Source organism: Camelus ferus, chromosome 2 (genome assembly GCF_009834535.1).
Source record: "Camelus ferus isolate YT-003-E chromosome 2, BCGSAC_Cfer_1.0, whole genome shotgun sequence".
Taxonomy (NCBI): domain Eukaryota; kingdom Metazoa; phylum Chordata; class Mammalia; order Artiodactyla; family Camelidae; genus Camelus; species Camelus ferus.
Window position 1 is genome coordinate 35,210,135 of NC_045697.1, and position 10,860 is coordinate 35,220,994.

The following is a 10,860-nucleotide window of genomic DNA, read 5'->3' on the forward strand; positions in this document are numbered from 1 at the left end:
GACTCTATATGAGTTTTACAGCAGGAAAAAGTGAAACAACCATAAAGAAATGTATGACTAAACCCTAACCAGTATTTACCGAAAGTATACTATGGGTTCAATATTGCCAGGAATAGTAACTACAAGACACAGGCTAAGTTATCATCAGCACAAAACCAGAAAAGGGCATCTACTAAGATAATTTTAGCTCCAAGAAAATAATTACCAGAAGATCTGGTTTAAATAAAAATATCTAGATAACAGGCAGGTGTGGCTATTTTACATACAGCCTCACAGTTCTGTAAAGCCTCTAATTTCTGCTCATAGAATTAGGTTGCTGAATTTGCAGCAAACAAAATACCAATGTATACAAGTATCCTGGGGTACAAGCTTGGGTGTTGGGTTCTCGCAAGTAGACTACCAAGACATCCAAAAAAGAATTATTTCCATCCACTTAATTAATTATTCTCCATCCACCTGAGTTAGACTTAATAAGACAGAACTTTAAGAGATCCATTATTCAAGGGAAGTTAAATATCTACAAAGTAATTATACCACCCCGCTACACCACCTTCTGCTATCCAGAAACATCACCTACCTGAAACGGCCCAAAACTAGGAAAGAAGCAAGAGTCCTCTAAGCAGTAAAAACCAACGTAACAAGGTCCTAGCAATAACACTCCATGCACAGGAAGTTCTTTGGTCTCTCACCCAGAACTTTCTATCATTTTTATCCACCATTCAACAAGCACGGTTATGGGTTCTATTCTCATATCACATGGAAAATAACAAATCTGAAAGGTGAGGAAACCACTACAGGTGGGTGTAATGACAGCAACAAAGACACAGCTAACAGTAAACTAATAAGCAAATCAACCCCCCCAAACCAGACATGATCTAGAAAGGAACAGTTCCACCAACAAAAGAACAAAATATGGTGCTCTGTGTATTGCTTACTGAGGAGACTAATGGCTGGACGCTCTGCAAATACATTGTTATGAGTTCACTGACATCCAAGACACATGAATAGAACCACCAAAGTACTATTTTTTTAACTAGTATTATAGACAGTATTATCCATCTTAAATTGTTTAATGGAGGAAAAAAACTGAAAGCTGCATTTAAATTATCTTTCCAGTATTCTTTAGTACTGAATTAAATTGCATCACATCTGAATGTTACCATGAAATACAGACAAACCAAAAAACAAAAGAGAACAAAACAGAACAAGAAATCCTGAGAAGCTGAAATCAATTCAGGCAGCAAGGCATACATGTGAATATTTTACAACCTAAAAAATAAGGCTGCACTGAGGTAAGTGAACAAACTAATGACCCCTTCTTCAATTCCCAGATGCCCTTAAAAAAAAAAAAAAATCAACAACACTTTAACCTCTCTGAAGTATGGCTGTTCTAGAAGAGAGATGTAGGTTACAACTGCTGTCATCCAACAGCAGGATTTAGTTGGTAAAAACTTTATGTTGACATTTCCTGGAAAGATCAAGAATGCAACAATGCTAGCATCAAAATATCTTAGGTTTGATCAAAAATGGTCACTCAAAACAATCTTAAAAACAAAAACAAAGAAATGATCAGAAGCCTGTAAAACTGTAATCAATGGAGATAGTTACAGAAAATTCTCCAAACACACACAAAAAATTGCATCCTTTTATTTTAAAAGATCTTGTCATTTTAAAAGTAAAGTACTTATCACATTACTTAGTAAACATTCAATAAACTTAGCTACAATTATTATTACAAGATGGAAAATGAAGACCAGTAGAGCTGATGAAAATATCTAGGATTATAGTGGTCAGGCAACCAATAAACACTTAAGTGCCTGCAAGCTCTCGAGCACTATGCAGGGCAATATGAGTGCCTCAAAATCAATCTATGTATGCAGCACTATTTCTTATCAAATAAATGACAAGTTGCACAATACAAGCTCACCATTTTTAACCAATAAGGTAAACATGACTATACACTCAGCAATGATTAGAACTTACCAAGTACTTTCAACTTCTTTCAAAGTACTGGCCTTTATTTAAGCCCAGTATGCAGAATTTGAGACATAAATTATTTACTTGTACAGTCATCAAATGATTAAATTAATATTAAAAAGTGTCACCAAAATGAGTCTTATGATTTACAGGGAGGGAAAAAAAAATCTCTTTTCCCATTTCTCTCCAGGCTTAAGTAGAACACGGATTTAGATAAATTCCCTCTTAAGGAAAATCTTTCTAAACTTGGAGTGACAAACATCACAAAAGGACCCTCTCTGTACTCCTAGGATTTATGCACATTAGAGGGATGGATTTATACAGGAGAGCACTTTTATTAAAATGCTATGCTCCATTTACATGAAATATCCAGAGTAGGCAAATGTATAGAGATGGAGTGCAGGGCTTAGGAGGGAGGTAGGGAAGGTGATGAGGAGATGAAAAAGTTCTAAAACTGGCTATGATGAGGCGTACAACACTATAATATACTAAGAACATTGAATTGTACACTTTAAAAAAGTAAACTGTATGGTATGGAAATTGTATCTCTCCAAAACTGTTATTTTAAATTTTTAACTCTTCACAAAACTTGATAAATCACAACTGCTGCATTATGGTCAAACCCCATAGGCTGTATCCTTGATCAGATATTCTTCCTGGCCTGGTCGACTCCATCACTGACAGTCCTACAAGGCCTCTTTCTTAACAAGCTGATTCTTGCCCCACAATACAAAGATGGAGCAACAGGCTTGGGAGGGCTGGGGCGGGGATGGTGGTGGTGGTGGTTCATTTTGTAAAACTTAGGAATACTTTACACTGTATTTTAATACAAATGATTTTTCAAAGCAATTATTTTTATAACATAAAAAATCCTGATAAAGGTCTCTATTAATTATAGCATTGAGTTTAAAAGAATGTGTTACTATTCCATCAGCAAAATATGAATTTCCTACTAGGACACAAATGTAGTGTAATAATGGTGGTCTTTGAAATGGACAATCCCATTATGGTATAAGGAAAGACACATCAACATTTGCAGAATTTCAGAAAAATTCTGCCCATAGGAATAGCAGTGTTTGAAATTTAGAGGAAAAAAAAATTCTAGCACTCACAGATTTCCTTTAAAAGGCACCATGGACTCCAACCCACCTCCTATGGAAGCCAGCTTTGTTTGCTAGGATACCTCAAATGAAGCTGCAAATAATAATAAACAAGAGTGAATAATAAGTCACTCAAGAGTGCACTTTGTGTACACTACCTTTAATCCGTATGGACCACTCTGTCTCTTGAAGTAAAGACCCTACTCAAAGGAGCTCATTGTTTGTGGTACAGACAGGCTTCACCATCTTATCCTCAGTGACTACATGGTGCGCAATTTAGGTGCAGTTCTCAATAAAAACTTGCTGAATAAATGGAGATTTCACGCCTCATTAGGCTTACTGGCTACTTGCAGCTGGGTTTTCTACTTAGAAACCTGTGAGAAACCTTTTCCCCCCTCTGGGCTGGCTTAAAGATGCACCTAGAACAACAGAATCTTTTCACCTATTTCATCAGCCTACATTGTAGCTCCCTTTTTATAATGAGCAGCAGATGGGTGGAGGGAAACCTCTACATGTGAACTGATCAGGAACAGACATCTTCCTACATTCCTCTTGGGGCAACTATTATGAACAGTGCCTGTTGGCAGTCTCAAAGCAATTTTTAATGCTCTCTAGAGATGAGAAGAATCAAGAAATGAGAAGAGATTAAGCTTACAGTATATACTCCAAAAACATTTTTGGCTAGAGATACCTAAAATGTTCAGGGACACTGGTTTTGACCAATTTTTAAAATGATTATGATTCTAATGATTATAGACTACATCTTGAATGCAAAACTACTGGTGGGAGCCTTGCATCTCAAGAAAAGGTGAAAGAGCCATAATTACTCAGAAATTACTGGAGAAATTAATAATAAATAAATAAGTATATTCCACAGTAACCAACAGATGGAAACAACCCAACTGTTCACTGAAGGAGAAATGGATAAGGACAATGTGGTATATACATACAATGGAATATTATTCAGCCATAAAAAAGGAAATCCTGCCATTTGCAACAACATGGATGTACCTGGAGAACATTATGCTAAGTGAAATAAGCCACTCACAGAAGAATAAATACTGCATAATTCCACTCATATATGAGGCATTTAAAACAGTCAAATTCATGGTTGCCAGGGGCTCATGGGAAGTGGAAATGGGGGAGATGCTGTTCAATGGGCATAGAGCTTCAGTCATGCAAGGTGGAAGAGCTCTAGAGATCTGCTGTACAATATTGTGCTTACAGTTAATAATATATTTGTTAAAAGAGTAAAAAACAAACAAATGAATATATAAAAATTAATTACCTCTCTCCATTCACAGTAAACACAACTTACTAATTAAAATTTTCAAATATGATAGCTTAAGTCAGTAGTATCTGAAGGTAATTTAAAAAAAAAGGGCAGGGAGGGGGGAACTGGAAGAAAAAGTCAAACAACTACCAATAGTTATGATAAAGGCAGTGTTATGAGGGACTTTTAATTTCTAAATTATACACTTCTTTCATATCAGTATTTTACAATGAGCATGTAAAACTGTTGATAAGGGGAAAAAATGATTTTTCCTTTAAAAACACATACACATCGTCCCCAAATAAAACAATTTGAACTTTACAGTTGATGGTTTTACAGAATACTAGCAGGCTAATAAGACCGATCAAGTACTTTACGCAGCAGTAAAAAAGAAGGGGGGGGCAAAACTTTTGTTAATGATTTTTTTACCAAAATCCACAATCCAATGAAGAAATACACACATAACTATAGTGTAAGTCAGAGCATGGCTTGTGCTATATAAGGACTTTACTGGAGCAACAGAAAATAGCCATGATTTAGGATCAGGAGAGCTTGCAGACAAGGTGAGATTTGAGCTGGGTTAGATGGTGATCCCTCTGGTGAGGTAACAACAGTTGAAATTTAGAGTACATGCTCTGCACCCCCACCCCCCGCCCCCTACATTTTATAGATAAAAATAGTTCAAGTGGAGAACATACACCCCAAACATACTTTATTTTTTAATTTTTAAAAAAATACAACAGTTGCTATATAAAGGAGAACTTCCCCACATCACCTAAGTTTCTGCTAGCATTCCATTATTCCTTTACCATTTTGGCATGAATCCTGTGTCACTGTTACCTTGCACCTGTTACTGCACTGAGATCCACATTATCTTTTCTCTATGAATGATGATTTTGCATCTTCCCATTACACTCCATAACTTTGACAGCAATGATTGTCATCCTTTTCTACTGTATATTCCCATAATCTTCTTTAAGTAAAGATGATGCTGACAGATTAAACCTAGCTCTAATAACTGGGACAACAAGCAATCACTACCACAAAAGATGTCTGTGGAAAAGATATTATAAATAATTAGATCACATTTTTGTACACAGAACAAAAAGCACATAGATTAGTATGTCTTTCTCCAGATGCTGAACCAACTGCTATTCTTTGGTGTAACTTGTTCAGAAAGGGTTTATTTTAAAAATAAATAAATAAACCTCTCAAGTGGCCTCTATAGAACATTGTCTTTTTCTGTCACAAAGACCTAAGTCAACACATTTATTGGGCACTAGAAATGTACTAGGTGATGCAGTGAATCTGCACCAAAATAGAGGGCAGTCCTAGTTCCCAGAGATCTCAAGGGACAGTTCACAATTCAAGAAATGCCTGGGCAATGTGTATATTTAAGACAATGTGTTTAAAACAATTGAAAAGCACACAGGAAAAAAAAAAAATGTTTTCCAGGAAACAAAGCCTAGATATTTCAAAGATAATTCTTTCTGAATGTTTTCTTTATATGTGATTTTTTAAAGGTTCAGGAATTCTCTGCTCTATTGTTTAAATAAGTGGTAAGTAAAAAGAAGGAAAGAAAGGAAGAAACAAAGAGAAAGAAAGAAAGAAAGAAAGAAAGAAAGAAAGAAAGAAAGAAAGAAAGAAAGAAAGAAAGAAAGAAAGAAAGAAAGAAAGAGAGAAAGAAAGAAAGAGAGAAAGAAAGAGAGAGAAAGAAAGAATGAACCTTGGAAACTTGTTTTAATCTTCTACTTTCTATTATGAGATGGAGAGGAAGTTATGCCTACAAGCTTGCCTGACATCCTTATCAAAGATCAGGATCAAAGAGAGGAGGAGGAAGGGCAGTATTAGGTGTAACAACACCAGATACCATCAAGATTACAAAAGATCATGTTTTTGTGTGTCTACACTTCCTAAACTCTGTGGGAAAAGTAAAGTGTCTCCCAAACATTATTATGTGAAATTGACTTTTCGTCTCCCAAGTATAATTCCTCCTCTGTTATTGCTGAGCCTGTAAACTTGTTATAATGCTCCACATAACTCATAAAGTTACTAAACAGTTAATCAATGAACATTTTGGGAAGTTGTTAGTACTGCTTTACTGAAAACAAAACAAAAACCACTGGGCCAGAGGTTCCAACAAAATTCACTATCCTAGAGAAATAATTTTACAAAATAACTCAGAATGGAAGAAAAGACCGGGTGGAATGCTCTCTTTGATAATGAGTAGCCAAAAAAAAAAAAAAAAAGACTACAGAATAACAAACCCACTGCTACTTTGTTTATAGGGTTGTAACCTGCACACGCAAGTACTCTACAAAGTATTGCACAAGAAGAAACTGTCAAAAATGAATGCTCATGAAAACATTCCTTTCCTAAGTAAGGTCTCTAACAAGGCTCTGCTGTTTCTAAATATATTTTCTTTAGCAAGTATTGACAGGTATAGCATAGCTATAATGCTCAAGATGAAAAAAACCATTTGTTTTATCAATAGTAAAAGTTGCTGTTACTAATTATAATACCTATGGGTTAGGTAGCAGAAATTAACTTTATGGAATCGGCTGGGAAGAACAATTACAACACTAAATTTATTTCTATCAAAAATCTTTTCCCCCCCTAATCCTATAGAACTTAGCAACCTGGGGGCTTTTTGTTTTGTTTTGCAATTGTTTTTCCTTTCAAAAGAAGCTCTGCCAGTCAACTCGAAGTAATACTTTCCACAGTTCAAAGGTTAAGGCAAATTCGGTTCTACGTAGAGCTCTTGCTCATCAGTACCCCTCCCTTCTTTTTTCATTTTTAAAGTATCCTGACCTAAGAGAGGTTAATGCTCCCCTACAATCGCAAATCCATGAGCGAAGCGATTTTAGGCGCCGAGGAAAACTGGGATGGGAGGAAAAGACCGATAGCGATCAAGAACCATTCCGCCCTAGAAATCACTCTCTCCAGAACTCAGGAAACGAGGTTATGCCCAAAGAACCTGCCGCCCGGAAGCCACAACTTCCATCAATCGGCAAAGAAAAGTTGCAAGGAAGAGCTCAGCACACAGGCAGCCTGCGCCGGTGCGGAGACTGAGAGCAGCAAAGGCATTCACAGGCCCCGACGGCCCGCGGGCGGCGGCTACCGAGTCCGTGGGGCCGGCTCCGGCACGCTTTGGGGTCTGGGGGTGCGCGGCCGGCCCGGAGCGGTGCGGGCACGGTGCCCGCGTCCGCACCCCTCCCCACGACCGCGAGCAGTGGGCGGAGAGACGAGAGTAAAGGAAAAGACGGACAATGCTGGGCCAGGCTGGTGACTCCGCCCGCTCTGCGGGTCCCCAGCGCCCCTTCCCACCCTGGGGCCGCCAGCTGCGGCGCTAAGTTTGCTCCTCAGCCCTCCCTTCACGACGCGGGCGGCGAAGCAGTGGCCGCGGACCTCCCTCCGCCCCGCCGCCGCCTTCCTACCCGCGGGGCGGCTCCCGCGGGTCCGCGAGGACGCGGCGTGCGCGAGCAGAATGGGGCGCGCGAGAGGAAGGGGGCGCGCAAGGAAGCAGCGCGCGCGCGGAGAGCCGGGCGCGCGGGGGAGCGGGGCGCGCGGCGCTCCCCGAGGACCCACTGCCGCTCCAGCGGGTTTTCGGTTGAGGCGGGGGCTGCGCCACGGTTTGGTGTCCGTTATGAGTCTTGGCCCGGGCGGCGCAGCTTGCCAGCCATTCTAGCCCGCCTCCCCCTCGGCTCCCATCAGGAAGGGCAGCCGGGCGAGGGCCGGCGACCTCTTCTCCCGCCAGGGCTGCGGCCGCCGGTCGGCGGGCATCCCGGCGCCTGCCTCTAGGGCTGGAAGAAAAAGTGAAATGAAGCGCCTTTCCCCAGGCAACACCTACCCGTCCCCAGTCCAAGTGCAGCTGCCTCGCTCCTCAGGCGCCGCCGGTCCCCGCCCTCGGGCCCCAAGCTCCGTTCTCCTGACAATGGCGCGTTCCCTTTAAGGAATAATCCGATCGGAACCGATCTGTGGTTAAACCTCCCTCCGACACTGATTTTAACCGGATTTCTCTCTCTCCCCGAGAGCCCGACAGGCGCCCGGCGGTGCTGCGAGATCTTCCCACCTCTTCCCCGCCCCGCCCACTCCCTGGCGGTCCTGATTGGCGAGAAACACTACAACAGGAACAGCAATCCTCGCACCCCACTGGCCGGTACAGCCGCCGTTCAGAGTTACCCCCGCCCTCACCCCGCCCCTCTCCCCGGGTTGGCCCTACCTCTAATCACTCTCTGTCTTCTACTCCAGCGTTGCTTTGGAGAACTGGCAGTCAAGGCTCACCCTCCCGCCTCCGGAAAGCGAACTTTATTTTTATTGGTAAAAGGACATCTTCCTGTGCACCTGATTGGGCAAGGAAAGAGTTAGTCTGCACGCCCCTTACCCATTATCGCGCTCTCTTTACGGGTTTGAGAAATACAGCCGCCAAGTCCTCCGTACTTTGCCTTGTTCCAAGCGCCTTTCCCTTTAAATGCTGGTAGGGGTCGTTGACAAACTCACAGCCTGTACTGGGGAAAGACGGAAAGGGAGAAGAGAAAAATTCAAAATCTTCTCCAAATCAGTAATACATACGGAGCTGGAGATGGGATCCTGCGGAAGCTCATCCTTCGCTCTACTGAATGGAGTGGTTAGAATGAATTAGAATACCCGAAATTCTGGTACTAACTCCTCCTGAGTTTTATTCAACAAGTTTTCACTTACTGTCCACCCTACTCCCACGGTCGATCCCATAGGCATTTCGCTACCCCAAAGAACTTTAATAAAGGGATCTGCAAATCTAGAGGTGTCCTGCTCTGTCCCGTAATCGTTCATTTAAAAAGCATTTAAATCGCTTCCATTAAAAGTTCCATTTAATTCATGTCTTCTGTGTTATCTCGGGGTTTGTCACTAGAGCTAAGTTACTCTTCTGAAAAGACTGAATAGATGCCCAATCCCCACCATGCCAGCCTCCAAAGTTGAAGACGTCCGTCCGCCTTGCTAGAACAGTGTCCTGGGGAGACCAGACTGAGCCCAAGCAGGTACCAGAAGTCTATTTCTTGACAGAAAGGGGGAGTCTGGCACCGGAAGCTTAACCCTGCCCCAAAACCTCATGTATGGAAAGAGTAGGAACTCTGCGGCAGCCTGCTGGGGTCTGCCTTATGATTTTCCCAGTTTCCCATGGGAGCTGTAAGAAACGAAAGGGTTGCAACTGCTGAAATTGGGTACTCAAGTGCTTTGGTACCCATTTGAGTGTTAGGGGGAAACGATTAAATTTTCTGCTCCTCTTTGCCAATGAACTTTGAGAGACTTTGGACCTCAGGATGTTTAGTGCATTTGCATGAGACCTCAGAAGAAACCAGTGCTGCCAAGAAAGTGGCAGCTCCCGGCAGTTCCCTAGAAAAGCTTTAGTACCAGAAAGGGGTAGGGTGTGGGGAGGGAAAACGTTGGTAGTTGATAGGACTTTTCTGTGAGTTCAGGTGAAAAATCTCCTGGGGATACTCATAAATATGGAAGACTTACAAAAGGGAAAGGTTGCAGGTAGTTTACGGGTTTCTAGTAGAGGCAAGAGACAAGGAAATATCTGGGTTATATTTATATGGCCTTCACAGATGTTTAGAAAAAAAAAAAAACACTTCAGGTTCAAGATCTAGGTGATGTTTTCAAACTCTTTGTAAAACACTTGCTTTATGATGCCCAGATTATTTTGTTACACTAGCACATTGGGCCATAACTCCAGAAAGCAGTCTAACCTCTAGATTCTCTTCCTTACACCTAACCAACCATGTTGAGATAATCACCTTACAAATATAATTTATAACTATTTCTATTTCACACTTACCCACAATAGGATTATTTATCACCTTTTAGCCCACACACTCAGCCTCCTGGCACTAATACTTCTCTTAGTATTTCACACTGAGGAATAATTTAGGAAATCTACAAACCTGGATATGCAGGTCATTCTTAAGAATGCTCAGTGTTATTGAACACAGTCCCAATTGTAACCCTGGAGAAATGTACAATATGTACTTTTCCCTTCAGAGGGAATTTATCTCCTACCTAGATCCCCATTCTTTAAAAAGAAATATTCTCTCAATGTGCCAATATGACAAACTTTCCAACATCCTTGAATATAGATCTTTGTTAACTCTTTTAAAGGTGAAATGCACTATGATCAATTATTCTCTGTTTATGAACAAAGGGAAACCATATCAAAGAACTACCAGTCAAGCCAGCAATTCTTTTTCCTCAGAAAAATTTTGTTACCAATTATACTGCAAATTGTTTTCAGTTCACCATAGATTTATATAGTAACTACTATGTGTTGAGTAAATAAGGGGAAAAATTGATGAATATACCTCCATTCTCCAGAGAGTACAATCAATCTCCAAATTCTACCCATAAGTAGCACAGTGTTACCCCTCATTCAGCATGTAGGTGGATACCATCTATTAATCAATGATTTTCCACCATCAAATTAAGAAAAAATCCAATAAAAGCTGTCAACCAAAATCTCTTTCCCTAGGCCTT

General features: G+C 40.9%; 1 protein-coding gene across 2 annotated transcripts in view; it reads right to left on the reverse strand.

Moving 5' to 3' along the window:
• The window catches only part of FRYL (FRY like transcription coactivator), a 226,676-nt gene extending 218,280 nt beyond the window's left edge, over window positions 1-8,396 (reverse strand). For both annotated transcript variants that reach the window (XM_032497176.1, XM_032497171.1), the window contains exon 1: window positions 8,201-8,396. The gene's annotated coding sequence lies outside the window, so the exon portion shown is untranslated. The remainder of the gene's footprint in view (window positions 1-8,200) is intronic.
• Window positions 8,397-10,860: the final 2,464 nt, after the last annotated feature.